Consider the following 17221-nt stretch of genomic DNA (forward strand, 5'->3'; position numbering starts at 1 on the left):
TTAATAGCTTTAAAGTAACTAAAATATTCCTTTAAAACTTTTATTTCTTTAAAAAATGATCGTGCCCTAGTTTTTTTTTTTTGTTTTTCTTTTCTTTTTCTTCATGACTGTAAACCGCTGTCCGCCCTCATTTATTCTATGCTGTGAGAGAAGCGCGCTATAGCGTTCTGTTTTGGCTTTCTCACTGCGCACTGTGCATTACGGTAGAGGCGGGATCTCGCTCCATGTGGGTCGGCTATGATTGACATGGCGGAGTCTCCCAGTACTCGTAGCGTCGAGCCAGCAGACAGGCAAGACCCGGCCCAGGGAATTAAAAATCGCGCAGCCACGTCTGTTTGAAGATTATTTTATTGCAGCGAGGTGAGTCCTTTTACAGTTTTTAAGCAGCATTCCCCACAAAGTGGGGGAATCGAGGCAACTGGAGTGGATGTTGAAAAAGTTTTAGAAGTGCGTGTGTCTGTGTGTGAGTTTGGAGAGCTGAGCGCTGACGCCGGCAGTCTGGGCCACTTGGCCAACGCAAAGGAAAAAGGAAAATTGCTTTGCCACTGCGGAGGAGGGTGAAACGAAACTTTTTTTTGTTGCTCAAAAATTCCTTTTATTTTGAAACAATAAGGCAAAGCAGAGGGGATAGTCGTGCTAATTCATCACACTAGTCGCGTGAATGTGTCGGACTGTGCGTTTTGGAGTCTGCTCTTTGTGGTCCCGATTTCTCAGCTTTCACCAAAGAATGTGTTTTTGTCTCCGAGGACTTCAGATGGAGTGAGTGCGCAACAGAAGAAAACCGTTGTCTCCGTGGCTTGTTTCTAATAATCAACTGTTGGTGCGCTGTGACTTGCATTGTGGAAATCGTCGTTTTTGTTGTTGCTGCTTAAAATCAGGAAATGAGCACTTTTATAGCTGGAAAATAACTTGGAAAGGAAGATGCTGAGGCAGCCAGATTTGACAGAGGGGGTTGCGAAATCATTGAATTGACACTATAGGGGATTCTGTTGTGTTGGATAACTGTCGAGAAGCGTTGAAGGGGCCGTTTAAGATCGACTTTCCGTTGACTTTGTGTGCGTTTGCAGAATGCAGTGAAAAGCTTTGGAGGAGGAAAAAAAAATCCCAACTCCAGCATATCCTAGCATTCCTTCCAGCCAGCCAGTCTCTCTCTCTCACCCTCTCTCTCCCCCAGAAACGACTACGTGTCTGTTTATGCAGGAGACAAATTTTTCTCTCAGCCTCTCTGATGCAGACGTGGAAATCAAACATTGGTCTTCTGCTCGACACGATCGATTATCTGACGTCCACGTAGTTACAGAAAGACTATAGGCCCTTGTCCCACCGCATTAGGAGAAAACTTCAGATGAGTTGGGCTGCAGGATCGTTGGTAGCTTGTCAGGTTTTTCTTTTTTTTCTCCCCTTGTTTAATAACGGGACTCAATAGTTGTCATTAAAATGTCATTACTGGTGGTGGCAGTATTGGTGAGGTGTAATTGGAGCATTGATTTGGGGGTTGCATATCTCCCCGTGTTGTGCGCTTCAGGTCCACGTCGGATGATATTGGTTACGGGCTTGGGGGGATTACCCAACGCATCACACACATGTACGCTTCTTCTACTTTTTCATGGGAGAAAGTGAAGGAAAGGGAGACGGAGAAATCCGATCCCAAATAGATGACGTCACGTGACATTCCTTTGGTGAAAGGCTGATGTGGCCATGATTTTTTTCCCTTTCTTTACCCCCCCCGGAAAAAAAAGAAAAAGATATCTGACTTTTCTTTGAGGGGGATGAATGAGGTCGGCTTCCAGCTGAAAAGGTGTATTTGGGTTTAGAGTGTGAAGGAATTCTCCCTGTGCTGCTTGAATGAGCAATTTATCTTGCTTCCATGAGAGCATCAAAAACTTTTAGCATCAGACAGTTAAGTTGTGGACAGTAAGCTGAGAGGTGGACAGCTGGATGCAGGTAAAGCTTTAATCAAAGTGTGGCACTCTAACATGATTAAAAGCCTTTTCTGCTGAAAGTAGCATCTGTTGGCTCTAACTCAGATCCCAAGAGGAATCAGGTTAAAAGGTAAGATAGGCTTTCAGATTTGGGACCATCCTGCTTTACAGCTCCAGCATTATTCTTTGTGTTTCACTGGTGTCAGATTCAGCACAGCTTGTTACCTGAAGCTTGTATTAAATGTGCAACATTGTACACAGCTGAAACTCCTAGGATATATGTAGCAAGGATTTGCCTTAAAACTGATGCAACTTTATATCAAATGATCCTTATCTTCTCATTTTCACATTTTCTCTGTGTGTCTTTAAGCAGACACAGTCAGGTTGGGGTTATACTGGAGTCACATTGATGGAGGGTAACCATTGTTGCTTTAGCTTTCCATGTATTTTGCACAAACAGAGAAAGAACAGAGGTTGAATAACACTTTATGTAAGTTTTAAATTTGTCACACAGGTGCAGCCCACACCTTTGTGCCACTAACTGTGATGGTGCGTCACTGCCTACACATGGGGTGATTTTTAACATTGCAGCTTCTGTGATCCAATTAATTAGTTTTTGCATGAGTGACAACCAAAATAATGAGGAAAAGGGAGGCTAAAATATCTTATATGTCAATTCACTGGTAAGTTCTTTTTATATGGCATACATTTTTCTTCTCTACTTCTCCAGCATCTACACAGAAAGCATACATGATATTAAAACAAGAAGCTTTGGGTCCAATATTCAGAATGTGGTTATTCTAAGAACAATAAGGAAGTTAGTTTCATGTTACATGTGATTTCAGGATGCCAGGAGGATTCTCTTTGTCTTAGTACTCTGGTTCGCTACTGGCCTAATAAAACTCTTTGGTATGCCTGGTTGAAATGGGGTCAGGGAATGGGCAGCCTGGATGATGCTAGCCATTGTATGTGTGTACTTATGTGTCTGACTGGTAACCTAGAACACGCTATCAAATGGGTAGTGTTACCAAGTAGCTCTTGTTTTTCAGGAACACAGGCAGATGCAGCTATAGAGTTACATAGACAAAACAATGCTGCCCTGGAATGTGTGTGTGTGTGTGAGCATGTGAAACAGAGGCAAACATGAAGAAACTTATGATAAAACTCCTCATGAATTCCTGTTACTGTAGTTTTTCAGGCATTAGACTTTTTTTTTTATAGTTTTTATATAGTTGTAGACATTTTATCGACCAAATAAGCAAGATTAGATTTGAAAATAATTGTTGCTTTGCTGAATTAGTCGTTGCAGCACAGTGGTGATTTAGTTCAAGAGACAAGTGTGTCAGCTTCAAAGGCTTTAGAAAAGAAGAAAAACATGCACAGTCTGTGCAAATTTAAATTTGTTACATTTATGATCTGCAGTTCTTGTCATGTCTGCATATAATCAGTAGTAATTATTATTTATAGTACTGATTCCGACCATTTAAATACATCAGTTTGCTCTGAATATTTCCTTCTAGTAACTGGTGTGTGTTTGCTGTGCACTGTGCTTCACCGCTCTACTGTATGTCTGCAGTTTCTATGTATCCTGCTGTCTCTTCTGCCATCTGGTTCTCCGAATGCAACAGGTGTGCTTCCCAGAAAAATTGCTACCTTCACTGTTACTGTTTCGGAGGTGCATTTCCTTGACAGTGATGAGAGGTTATCTTATTTGTAAGTTGGATGTGATTAGGAGTTCCTCTACTGTGAGGTCAAAAGGTCAACACTTAAAGTGCAAAAGCAGGATTTCTGTAGATTATCTCCTTGCTGCCTCTCTGGTTTTTTAATTACTGTAAGTAACACTGTCTTTTTGTTCAAGATAACGTACGAGTGTGGAGTAATGATGTCCTACAGGATGAATTTGTAGTGCAGGTTTAGTGTCCTGCATCTCTTGATTTGTTTCATGAAGTGTGTATGCAAATATACAGTTACATTAAGTTACAAATGACTCATCTGATTCATGAGGTTAAACCCCGTGTTTGCTGCAGGATATTGTGCAAACAGACACTGAGAAAGAGATGCATGGATGTGTTATGAGAAAAAAACGCTTTGTCCTATTTAACAACAGCAGCTGTTTGTCTGACGCTCCATGCTTTCACTTTCCATTTCCCAGCTTTTGACTGGGTGTCTCTGCTTGTTGCCACACACTCGCATCTTCGCCCACTCTTTCTCTCTTGCTCCATCTTCTTCTCTCCCAAATGAACGGTGGCTTTTTGTTGAAGTATCCCAGCATCTAATGTTTGCTTGGCATAGAACTGTAATGTTTACCCTTCTCGGCCCTTTCTTTCGTCCTCCTTGCCTTCCTCCCTGCCCCTCTTGCTCTCCAGAATCCCGTCTCCCTTCTTTTTTTTTTTTTGTCTCCCTCGATAATTTCCTGTATTGTTGACAGTTGATTCAGATGTAGATGAAAGAAGCCTTTCAACTTCTCTTCCCCCATCTCCTCCCTCCCATTCCCTTTTCCATTGCATTTTTCTTTCCTCTTCTCTTGGCTTCTTCTTTTGCTAATCGTAGTGTTTGATAAAATAATTCAAACAATCTCAGTCTCAGAGTTTCAGTCTAAAATAAGACAGACAGGATTTCTCAAATGTGATGCAACTGAATGAATATTTTTGGAAATAAATATTTACAAAGACTGTCATGAAAGGTCATTGAACTTCCTCTTAATGCTTTTTTGCAAAGAAAATAGTAACAGTGTTCATTCACTTTTAAGTAAACATCTTTATAATGACTAAACTAAACAACCTAATAGGGCATTTAAAAAATGAAAACAAACTGCTGTTCTTATGCAGCAGATTTATTACATTTTGACAGTTAAAAGAAACGAGGAGCTCGTTAATGAATTAAATGATTGATGGTTATTTTCTTGTCAGTAATTTAAATAATAGGTTACCCTGGGTCATTTTCAGAACCCCTTTAGACTCCTGGTTAGGCAAAAGCTATTTCAAGGCATATACCTGGAAACTATACAAGTAATTTCCCCTTTGTTTTGATGTTTTACACACTGAATGTTGTGTGTTGGTGTCTGCCAATGTGCTGCATGGAATACACTCTAGCTTGACCCTTACACCAGTCACTTAAAGAAAGTTATAATGGTTAATTAAGATTTTGTACCATTTTAGTAACTTAGCAAAATTTGACCTGTTCTGTTGATATCCAAGCATCACTGCACATGAACAATGTTAAACATGATTCACTTCTCTCTTTGTTTAAGCAGAGCTAATGAATATAATCATTAGTTGCAGCCATATTTCTATATGAGGGTAAGCATAAGCTGGAACAGTACTTAAAGTCGAGCCACAAGCAGAAATTTGAGCCACGTATATTCGAATACCTTACGTGCATTTCAATGCACAGCAATACTGGCACATGATTCAACTTGTGCCCTCGCTTAAATCTTTGATTTTACCAACTGGTGCTATTGAAACATCTCACCTGCTGAGACACAGACTAATAGTTAACGTGATAGAGTCAAAGAATTTTGACAAAGAGGTAAAAGTTTCACAACAAGAAGGCCGGCTGCCAAATTTATCATCAACTTAGTATCTAAGGTAAAAAAAAAAAAAAAAGGTTTGAATGATTCAAATGAGGTGTGTATCTCTCGGTCACCCTGCCCTCCTTTTGCCCTTTCACAGGCCCTAGGCGGTATCATCCATAGAAATGGCTTGTTGAAGAGATGCCTCTGTGTGAGCATGCACAGTCAGCTGGCCAAAGACATTAATTGTGCATATATATATAATATATATATGCACACAAAGACACAGACACAGCCTTGATTTAACACATATGCATGAAATGTACACACTCAGTTAACTTTATGTGCTTGTATTAGCATGCCAGGCGTGTTGGTGTTGCTGGTTGGCAGGCCCATGGAAAGTTCCGCCAGTCGTTAATGGCTGTTTTTATGCCTGGCTGTGAGCATTTTGAGTGTTTATCTCAAGTGTCTTAAATCTGCAGTTGGCTAAGTCTGTCTTGTGTGTGTGTGTGTGTGTGTGCACTGAAGTGGGGAACTGAATCTGTAACTAGTTATTTTCAGTTTCTTTTATGTTGTGAACCAAAATTAGAACTCATATAAGACTTCTTAGTATGCCTGTCTCTCTGTATGTGACCATCATTATTTGTATGTATGATTAATGCAACTGTGCATGTGTGTGTGGCAGTGCTTCACATGTTGTCACTTCACATGGAGGATATATTTGGGCCAGATTTAAGGGTGAAGGGGAGGAATCTTAATTTGACTTCCGATCCGTTTCTTAGAGGATCCTGTCATTAAAACTAACAAAGAAACAGCCCCGTCCAAACTATCACATGAACTAAGCAAACTGATTGGTTGTGACACATTGGATGAATTATTTATATCGGAAGTGTCAGAAGTTATTTTTTAAACGGAAGAAAACATTGTGGTTGGAGTAATGGAAAGTGGAAAGCATCGTGAAATAACATGTTTAGTCAGCAGAATGAAATCATAGCAAAACCATGAAGCAGGGATTTGTGCGACTAGAAATGCCAGGCTTTGTATCCAAATAGCCATATGCACACTGTAGATTGTGACCTTAAAGAGTGATCTTACCCCAAAAGGTCATCGTGTGCAAGGTTTCTGCCAAGAAAGTTTTCGATCGGGCGGTTCCTTAAACTTCAGACAGAACAGTGGAGCTGCATATGTGCAACAACAGCAAAAGGAAAGAGACGGCGATGAACGATTTTAAGCTGAACTCGTAAATCAGTATTAGTTAATAACACTTTCCTGGCTCCTTATTCCCTGTTTTTGAACTTCTTTATAGTTTTTTTTCTCAAGCCGATTTATATGTGTAAAAATGCCTAACACGAGCAGAAGGCTAATAACTTACAGTGGCTACCTTGAGAGTTGCAGCTATTCTCCTTAAAGGAAAAGAAAATCCTGGCGCTCATCAACACCTGAGCTCGACGTAAGCTTAAATGGCCACACTGCTTGTAAAACACTGATGTTATCATTATGATCTTTTGGCCATGTTGCTCACCATTAGTTTGGGGCTCAGCAAAAGGAGGAAATAAATGCTCAGTAAAAAATATTAGATTTATCAGCGAAATGTAAAAATGATGAATCTCAAAGCCTCAAGCTACGGATGCTAACGTAGCCTGCTAACACCCACAGGTTAGCCTGTCTTTTTAACACGATCTGTCATGTTGAATGCTGAGCTGTGATATTTCCTGCTCCAAGGTGCACACTTGACTTTTTGACCGTTTGTTTTAATAAATTAAAATAACCGTGACAACTTATTTGACATGGCACCAGTTATTTTGAAGCTCGATCTGACTAAATGTTTAGTGAACGGGGACGAGAAGGGGAATGTCTCTTTCCATTTTTCATAGCAGGCCTCTTCCTCTTGCTTTCAAATGTGAAAGATTAATCCTCGAAAGCTACTGATGATGCAGCAGTAAGACCTGCTACTGCCTGACCAGTGAGAAACTGATCAGAGGAGAGCATATTGGCCATTGACATATCCGTGAAAACAACTCTAGTTTTCATTATGTGTTACAAATGGCACCTGTAAATTGTAACAATGAGAAATCCTTAACTGCTTGGCCTAGTTACCTTAATAACTTATAAGTAATTAAGAGGGTGTTTTTAAAAAAAGATTGAAAAGTGTATCTTCAAATTATTTAAGCTTTGTGCACACATGGCCTCAGACCTCTGTTTTCTTGAACTTTTCTTCCCCTTACCTGCAAGCAGGATCACACACAAATCAATAAAATATTCCATACTGAAATCCACAGACACAGCACCCCCTCCCCTCCATCCCCTCTCTCCCCTCCCCAAAGTAGTGTGTGAAATCCTGAGGCTGATTGAAGAGAAGGAATGTGACCCTGTGACCCCAAGCTGTAGGGAGGGGTGTTATAAGTGTGTGTGTGTTTGATCGTAGGGAGCAAGTGATTGTATGTACACCTTCAACTGGCTTGCGATTCCCAGAAGTGTCTTCTCTCATTTTTCAGCCCAATTCAGTTTTCCTCTAATGGATTTAACACTGATGCGTGCACTCGCTCCCTCCTCTCTCTCTTTCACACACTCACACACATGCACATTCATAAACACAAGTACACAACAGGTTTCTCGTGTAGGTGTGACTAAATGATTTTTCTATCTCAGCGCCCACACAGGCATCTACACACTACTCACTGAGCAAGCTTTTCCTGACCCATAAAATCCGAGTCTCTCTTGGTGGTTTGTCTGCATCTACACACTCATCCATCTGCAAATGAGAGTTTGGGCTTCTCTGTGTGTGTGTGTGTGTGTGTGTCTGTGTGTGTGTGTGTGTGTGTCTGTGTGTGTGTGTGTGTGTGTGATAGGGGGATGGTGGTGGTTGGTTGGGGAGTAGAATTATTCACTTCTTGACTTTGCATGGCTGTCTTAATTAAGACTCATGGCATCCAGCCTCGATGGAGATCAGCATTAGTGGCTAAGACATGCTGTGTGTGCAGGTCTGGATGGCAGCAGGTCCACTGGCATTGAATGTGCGCTCTTTGTCTGGACTCTGCGGTTGTCCTCCTTCACCTCTCTTCATAGGCCGTTTGTAATGCAGAGCTAATTACAATGATTGTAGGTCACTTCATTGAAATACATAGTCTTTAAGAGGTCTTTAAGACAGAGAAGTTAGGTCTTTGGTAAAAGAAGAAAAAGTGATTTTTACTTGTCTAAATACAATTATGTTAATACTCATGTTTAAACACTCAGCGTGTTTAAATATCACAACTAACTCGTTTTTTTTTTAAAATTGAGGTATTTTGCCATTGACATCATCAGACATCCAGACCAAACTCACTAAATATGAAAAACATGGGAAAGAAAAATTGAGAAATCAATACATTTTTGCTGTGCTTTAGCCTTGAGGCAAGTGTTATGGTGAACTCCTGCTATATGAATGAAATATGAATTGAAATAAAATGGAAAAATCTTTTGAATAATTGATTGCCAAAGTAGCCAAGTAAGTAATATTTAGTTAGTAATATTGGTCATAAGGTATAAATATGCACAGGTGCTCTAAAAGCAGTTTTTAACACATTCCCAAATGTGCTGGTTTTAATGTAATTTTTTTTTTGTCTTTTCTGGCTGGAGTTTTAGAATAAGAGTATTGTCTGCTGCTTGCTAGGGTATACAATGTATTATGTTCATGTGTGCCCATGCTGTGTATACTGGAGTTTAAGCATGCCTGTGCACCCTGTTGGTGTGTATTGTGCGTGTGTGTGTATGTACATGCTCGCTTGTCTGTGTGCTCGATGTGTGCAGTGAGGAGGAAGTGGCTGTGTTTGTTTAAACTAAGCACGCTCAGCCATGTGGGACAATTTAGCGGGAATCAGAGACCTATACCCCGCCCCCCACACCTCCCTCCCACCCACCATTCAAACTTCCACAAGTCTGTGCTGCTCTCCTCCCCCATTCTAACCCAAAACCTTCTGAATGGGCGGCTGTCTTTTGAAGGCTGAGGGGTTGTTTGAGAAGTTGAGCCAATAGTGTGGGGAGGTAAGAATGGAGGGGGAGGAACAGGGGCAGGGGAGAGCTGCAATAGGTTAAAGCTGAAAGTAGGGCCCAGGATGAGATGAGAAGATGAGGGAGGGAGTACATGGTGCACGGAAATCAAAGTTTAACTGTTCATTAGCTGCTGATTCTTTCGTGCGAATCAGCAGCTGAGCCTCAAAAAGCATGCAACCGCAAAAGTTGTATACAACACACACCCAGCCCTATCTAATCCGTCAACTTGAAGAAGATCCAGCTCTGCAGGCAAAGAATCTGATTTATGCTAAAGCACTGTATTACATGGATCCAACTGCATTACATGGCAATAACCTGGAAAAATGAGAGGAGGTAGTGGATGAGAGATGAATGAGAATGTGGAGCTAGTGTCCTATAATGGCATGCTAGCATAATATTTGGCCGATCTGAGATGTAAATGAAATGCAAATAGTGTGTTTATCAGTTTTGCTGAAAGTCTGCAATGTGGATAATTTTATAAAACGCATGTCGGTTATTGACTCCAGCGCTATCTTGCTTTGTTTCATTATTCTGTCACTTTTTCGACTTTGTCTTTCTCTTGTAGTCTTTGCGTTTAGAACTGTTTGACAAAGTAAAACACTTCTGAAAATGGCATGCAGTCTTACCTAAAGGTAAAGATCAATAAGGTTTAGTGATTACTTGCTTGCAAAACCTGGACTTGAGACTTAAGACATACAAGAATTTCTTAACCTTTAATAATCTTTGGGTTTTAGGAGTAGATGGACTTTAATCTGCTGATTTCCATTTAACTTGGGCATTAGCAGGTTAGCCATGTTAAGCCAGCGCCCAGACGGCCTCTGTGTGTATGACGCCTGTCATGCCCACCAGTCAGACCAATTCAGCCTTTAGTCTCCTGGCCTGTAGGTTGGCCTTCCCCGGCGTGGCCAGACTGAGCCTTGGAGATCCAAGGTGTTAGGAAAGAGATTGCTGTGAGCTGTCCTTGAGCTGAGTTCTCAATCCTCAGCTTCTTTGGATCTGATGGGGAAAAGTCTTAACTGTTGTGGGATGGGAGGAAGACGGCAGAGAGGGAGGGATGATAGAGGGAAAGAGAGATGAGGAGTAAGGGGAGAAAAGGACAAATGGAGAAGAAAAATCTGGAAGCGCTGGCATGAAGAAGAGTGAGTCATGTTCATGTGCTTGTGGGAGAATAGCCACTTCCTCTGTAACACACAAAAACACCAACAAAATACAGAATGTTCTTATAAGACGTCCGCCAATATGTTTTATTTTTCCAGGGCTCATGATGATTATTTGTAATCAAGGAGACTGATGTATTTTAAACTGATCTACGTTTACAGTTTTTAAATGTCTCAATGTCATTATTTAGGACAAAAAAAACTTTTTTCAAATGCTCTGGTTTAATTATGTTATTGGTAAATTATTATATATGTCAGCATATTATTTCATTGTGTTTATTTTATATTGAGGCAAAAAGGAAACTGCTAATTACGTATTTTTAGTATAAGTGGGAAACTGGTTGTTTTTGACATCATATGACAATTTGGCACATGAACTTTGGCCAATTTTGGGATAATCAGGTTGGAAAATATTCCACACTTTTCCTTGAAACAGTTCGCTTCGAATGGGTTTGCAGGGAGCGTGAAGGAGGTGGTATACATTCATGCCCACTCCATAGCGGTGGGTGTATCAGACTTATTAGATGCACTATTTGCACAGTGATATATTACAACATCACCCTTTTATTTTGTACTAATAAGTCGATGGGCTATATGTACAAGCTAATGTCCTGTCACTTTTGCATTTAACTGTTGTGCTCTCATTTGTCGAGGGATGCCTGAGCAAGTCCAGGGCTGCAGGGCTGCTTGGATACAGCTATGAAAATGGATCATATGTAACACTGGCCAATTACATTTCTGCGCTCTCAAAAAAATCTTGTCACTGGGTTTCAAAATTCTTAGTTTCAGTTTCAGGCCACTAACACCTTTAAGTTAAAGGAGCTCTCAGCAGGAAGACAAGAGCGAGAGATTGGCGGTCTTGGGTGATGTAATTGATGGAAACATCTGACTGGGATGAATGGTATCACAGAGTCACTTTGTCTTTCTGTGTATGGCTATCTGCAATGCCTCTGTTTATACTCAGACTCTCAGACAATGACCCACATTATTTCATTTATTAGTTCCTTTCTTACGCATACACCTTTTTTCTCACACACAGGAGAGTTTTTGGATATAGATCTTCTCTCCTCTGAAGTTACGTCGGTGCTACGTGGCAGGCGTTGGACTGTCAGGCCTCTACTGTGGGTTTACTGCCTACTGGCCAAGCACACAAACACACACACAAAATCACACACACAAGGCCAACTCACAGCCGTACAGCTGCAAGAGGGAGGGCTTGCAGGCAGATGCACACATCTGCTGGAGCGGGCTGTGCTGTGCTAAAGCTAGCAGCAAACACATAACTCCCAGAGCAACACAGAGCTGATTGTAAACACTCTGCCTTCATAAATAGCCGGGGAAAAAGGGGAGAGCCTGTCTGAAACTCTTGGCTTGACCCTTAATTTACCGGATTCATTCAATTTTCTCTCCCTCTCCATCTCTTTCACTCACACAGTCTCTCACAGCCTGCTGTCTGCGGAATGACAGGCAGGACTAATGTTTGTTCTGCAGCAATAACACAATTAGAATTCCACACATTTCTCTCACCACACACTCAACCCTCGTCTCTCCTTGTTTTTACCCATCCCCATTCAGTCTCCTCGTCTCTCCCCTCTCTGGTCTTATCACTACCCCCACCCCTTCTTCTTTAACACCGCCTGTGCTGCCCTTCTCTACTTTAACAGATTACTATCAATACCTCCCTTTGTAAACAAGCAACAGATTATATGTATTTAATAACACCAAAATTGCTATTTTTTTCATTAAACTCCAGGCCTGTCTCAGCTGTTTGTGTGTGTGTTTGTCGGTGTGCTCTATTCTTGGCATAGTTCTCTTCATTCCACTGCTTTGCCACTTACGGCTTGATGCAAGTGATGTTCCACCATCCACCAATTAACCTTTCTCTGTCTTGCTCAGAGACACACAAACACACACGCACACACACCCTGGCTGGAAGTCCTCTCCCACAGCTCCTGACCTGAGTGTAAAATAGCCGTTTCCTCTTGATTTTGTTCCCAAGGAAAAATGATGCCTCACCTACACCCTCCCTCCCTCTCCCCCCTTCTTGTCATTCTCAGCTTCTCTCCTGTCTGTCTTTTTCGGCACTACCTCCTATGCTTCTTCACCTCTCTTTCTCTTAGACACTTTTTTGTGTTCCACTGTGTGTTGAGGGTGCTCTCCTGACATTGTGTGTGCTAATGTGCACAGTTATGTAACTGAATTCTCTCCTTGGGAATGGGCTGCCGCTTCTTGGAGATCAGCTTTTACTTCCCCGCCCAGTGCTCCGGCAACAGCCTATAAGGAGAGCTAATAGCTTCCCATCAGCCAGTTGGAAACATCGGTCGTATTTTGACAGGGTCGTGGAATGCGAGGAAGGCGGGGTCTTTCCAGGAAGCGCCTAGCAAAAGAGTCAAATCCTGGACTCCTGGGCTGAGCTACTTCTTAGGAACCCAAGTAGTCTGTGTGGCAACATGCAGATTAAAGGTGTAAGGATTTAGTTTGTGGTGCATTAGCTCTTAAAAGAAGTAGATGAGTTTAGGCAAAAACATTACATATCTTGCAATTCAAGTTATCTGAAGTTGGTCAGCATGCACACTGTCAACTTGAGTGACCATGTAAGAACTCCTTCCATTAACCCTTTTATTGAGGAACCATATATGGCTGCTTGGTTTGTAACATAAGACCATGAAAAAAGTTTAAAAAATCTTGTGTTAGAGTTGGCAATTTATTAAGAGTTAAAAAGCCTCAGTTTATGAGGGCACATGGGAGGAGAGTGAAGACTAACCTAAAGTCACTGAGTCATTAGTTTGCTGCCTATTTTACTGGCCTTATATGTGCATTGGGTATGTGGGTACATGGATGAGAGGATGACACAAGAGAAAGGCTTCGCTCAGGATGCTCAGTGTGTGTGTGTGTGTGAGAGAGAGAGAGAGAGAGTGTGAGTGCGAGTGAGGGAATGGGGAAAGAAGTGCTGAGGCCATCATTTACCAGGCTCCAAGTCTTGACTTGCCTACACTCTGGCTGCACGGTGATCTGCAGTATGCCTGGCATTCAGAGGAAACAGAAATAAATACAGGCAGACAGAAAATGAAAGAGAAAGAATGATTTTATTCAAGGTTTGAAACGGTGACAAGCATGTGATGTTTTTATGCAACATAGTAATAAAGTCCAAGATTTCCTCAGACACTGACATTAAGAGGAGCAGCATTCCTGCATTTCACATGAATAACTGCAAACTGTTAATAGTTTCTCATCTGCCTCTTGTTATGAGCAATCTGAAGCCAGTGACCGCAGTATAACCTTGGACACTTTTTTGGTATTCTCTAGGACTGCTTAAATGCACATCCTTTTGGGGATGTGGCAAGAAAAATTGCAGAAATTGCAAAGAAAAAGTGTTGCAGTAGAGACAGTAAAAGCCTGTACTGGTGAAGCTGAAGAAAGCTTTCAGGTCAGCATTAAAATTCAAGTTCTTCTCTACAGTTAGTCCTAGTTTTATTTTATTTCTTGTAGTTGAGGAAGACAGCTGCTAAATGCACACATTTTGGAAATGGCTACTTTCTCTCTACTTTCATTGGGTTGCGTTGTGTAGCAGACACATTTTTTCACCTAAAACATTGTTATTTGTCATGATTTCTAAAGCCAACACTGTTTATAGCAATGTCTACGTATGTTGTGGCATTGAGGTAAATTTTGCCTGATTTAGGGTTTTAAAAGAGACTCGTTAAAAGTGAAATGCAGCATCTGGCTGGTTTAGCTTGCCATTAGATGTGGTTTCTCTAGGTGCCGGATCTCATCTGTTCTGAAGGAAAAAGGGTGCCCTAAAGGTTTAAGTTTAGGTAGTTTGGAGAGGAGCTTGTTCATACACGGTATGAAGTGCAGCACGTGTGTGCGCTTGTATGTGTCCATTGCATTCCAATCCACCCGTTCAGAGTTCTTCTGCGTGGATGACATGTCATTACTGCAATTATAGGGCAAGAGGACTTCAGCTATAAGAGCACGCACGCACGCACACACGCACACACACACACACACACACACACGCACACATGCAAGCCAAATGCATGCAGTCAGATTGAAGAACAAGCTGAAACTCTGAATTTTGTTTGTCTGCTGCTCCCTCCCTCACATAAGCACACTGTCTGCATATGTGCAGCAAGCTGTCGGCCAATGTGGGACCCAAAAGAGGTTTCATCTTTTATAAATCCCCTCTCTGTCCTTCCCAAGTGTGTGTTCCTGTGTGTGTGTTTGTGTGTGTAAGCACAATCACAGCATTCCTTTTTGCCGTCCTCTCCACATTTTCTTTCTTTCTGCCCTCTGCTTCTCTCCTTCCCTGCACCCCCCTTCACTGTGTGTGTGTGTGTGTGTGTGTGTGTGTGTGTGTGTGTGTGTGTGTGTGTGTGTGTTAGAAAGAGGGTGAAAGAGAGAGAGAGCAGGTTTCTCCTAGACTGAATACCTTTTGTAAAATGAGCTGGGGTTGAATGGGAGTGGTGTTTGTGGCAGTTTCCCACCATATGTAGAAGTCTCCCCCCCCTTGCCCAAACGCACAAACGTGTATCAATGCATCTGTGTGTGTGTGTATTAAAAACCAGCACAGATTCAACTGATAAGATTGGTTTTAAAAGGCTTGGACCAATCCCAGTTGTGGTGGCTGTTTTGTGTGCATGTGTGATCCTGTGTGTGCACTGCGGTGAACACTCATTCATTTAGTTTCTAAGTACTGACACCTGAGTGCATTCCTCAGTTTAACACACCCAGCATGAGAAATAAGATACCAGGTCTGTGCGTCTCTTTTTCTTTCTTATCTACTCTTCATTATCACATTTACATACACATCTAGATGTAGATATGCTTGTGCTGTACTAAGCAAATGAATAGCACAATCTATGTTTTGTTTATATAGGAAACTTGTGAAAAAAGCATATACAAGACGTTTAGAGCTCACGTATTACACCCACCTATGAAACTATTGTCACAGGTTGATTTCTGGGTCATCACTGATACCTTTCTGCAAATGTAACATTTCCAAATGTAACAAGCACAGCTAAGTTTCAGTTCTTCCTCTCGATATTTCATGTTCAACTTTTTTTTTTTTTTTTTGTTGTCCTCTCCACCTTAAATAAAATTCCCATCCCTAATAGAAACACAGAAGTGAGGCAGCAGCTGATGTTTAGAAAGTTAGGTCACATGATGTCTATTTATATATTTAGACACACACAGCAAGGACAAACCTGACATTGGTTGTTAACGGAACTGTTGTTGTGAATGTACAGTCAATATGCACGCCACATTTTAACACCTTTGTCACGAGGAAGAAAAATCAAAAAAAGATTTGATGAGGTTTTTAAACTTCAGCAACATGAAAATCAGTTGAAATTTGTAAAACCTGGTTTATGTTTGTTTTGCCTCTACACACAAGGAGGACTTAAAGAATGAAGTGCGCAATAGTAGGGCAGGGTGATATGGAGAGAAAAAAAGCCTAACACATTATTTTTTTCAATATCGGTTGATATTGAGATATACCACAATATAAATGAGATGTGAATATAAAAGGTGAATTTTGGTTTAAATATTATTTTCTGTCAAAACTAGAACATGATAAATGTACTGTTGAATATTGTAAGACCCTATTTTAAATAAATAACATAGTTATTACTATTATTACAAAACAAAATCTCAAAAAAAAAAAAAAAACCCCAGACAGTTCAGTACATTTTCTCGTTATTTGGTATTTTTGATAAGTGTGTCAGACAGTTTCATAGTTCAGATTCCTGCTCAGTATTTTGCAGTTTGGTGAGAACTGCTACTTTGGCTGGAGGACACTTTTTGCACAAATAATCAAAACACCAAAATCCTGAATCAGCTTGAACTGTCTGAGACCCTGAAAGAGTTGTTCTGGATAATAGTGCTGAGATTCCATTTTTCTTTCTTTTGGGGAATACTGTGCAAAACTAGTTTGTGTGACAAACCGTTATCCAGGTCAGCACAAATGCTGGTTACTTTTAGTGTTCTTATCATAGCTGTTGGGCCATGATTGTTTAAACTGAGATAATCTAAAAATAAGTAGGGGTGTAACAAGTTTTGTAACCAGCACAAACTGTGATCAGTCGTAAGAATGATAGAAAATCTCTTTCTGGCCATGTTGTAACTGTTCATGCGAAACGTCTCTTAAAAGTCAACCTGCTTCCTGCCCAAGTGTCTTGACTTGTAGATTGCCTTCTCCCCCACTGCCTGTCCCATGATGATAGTAGTTTGGGGAACTGTGGGATTGCATCTGAAATCACTACTTATCTCTTTTTGTCATTCACGTCTAAAAAAGACTTGTGGTGTCAGTCATGTGTCACTGCGCGTCATGTGCTTTTAAAAAGACTGACTAAAAGCTGAACCTTTAGTTAATTTTAGAAGAAACCCATTTGTAGTGCATTACATCTATCAGTATGCTGTGACTTACATTGAGGCCAATGCCAAATTTCTGATTATACTTTTGATAAATTAATCTGGATGTTTGGGACAGAACTGAGTTGAAGGCAAATAAAAAGATAACAAGCCGGAACTTCCGACTGATTATATCTTAGTGTGTAAAAGAGTATAGAGCAAGGTTGTTTTGCTCAAGGTAATGTGCAAAT

At 40.9% G+C, this 17221-nt stretch overlaps 1 protein-coding gene across 2 annotated transcripts in view; it reads left to right on the top strand.

Annotated features, from left to right (window-relative positions):
- Positions 1-235: 235 nt before the first annotated feature.
- The window catches only part of fndc3ba (fibronectin type III domain containing 3Ba), a 93211-nt gene continuing 76225 nt past the window's right edge, over positions 236-17221 (top strand). Inside the window, exon 1 of one of the 2 annotated variants that reach the window (XM_086274316.1) lies at positions 236-360. The gene's annotated coding sequence lies outside the window, so the exon portion shown is untranslated. Of the gene's footprint in view, positions 361-572; positions 760-17221 lie in introns of those variants that run through there. The other variant, XM_086274317.1, reaches the window with a different exon arrangement.

The sequence above is a fragment of the Aulonocara sp. 'chitande type north' Nkhata Bay genome, linkage group LG19 (assembly GCF_057382095.1).
Source record: "Aulonocara sp. 'chitande type north' Nkhata Bay isolate Kocher_YH1m ecotype deep benthic linkage group LG19, A_spYH_male_GT1.1, whole genome shotgun sequence".
Lineage (NCBI taxonomy): Eukaryota > Metazoa > Chordata > Actinopteri > Cichliformes > Cichlidae > Aulonocara > Aulonocara sp. 'chitande type north' Nkhata Bay.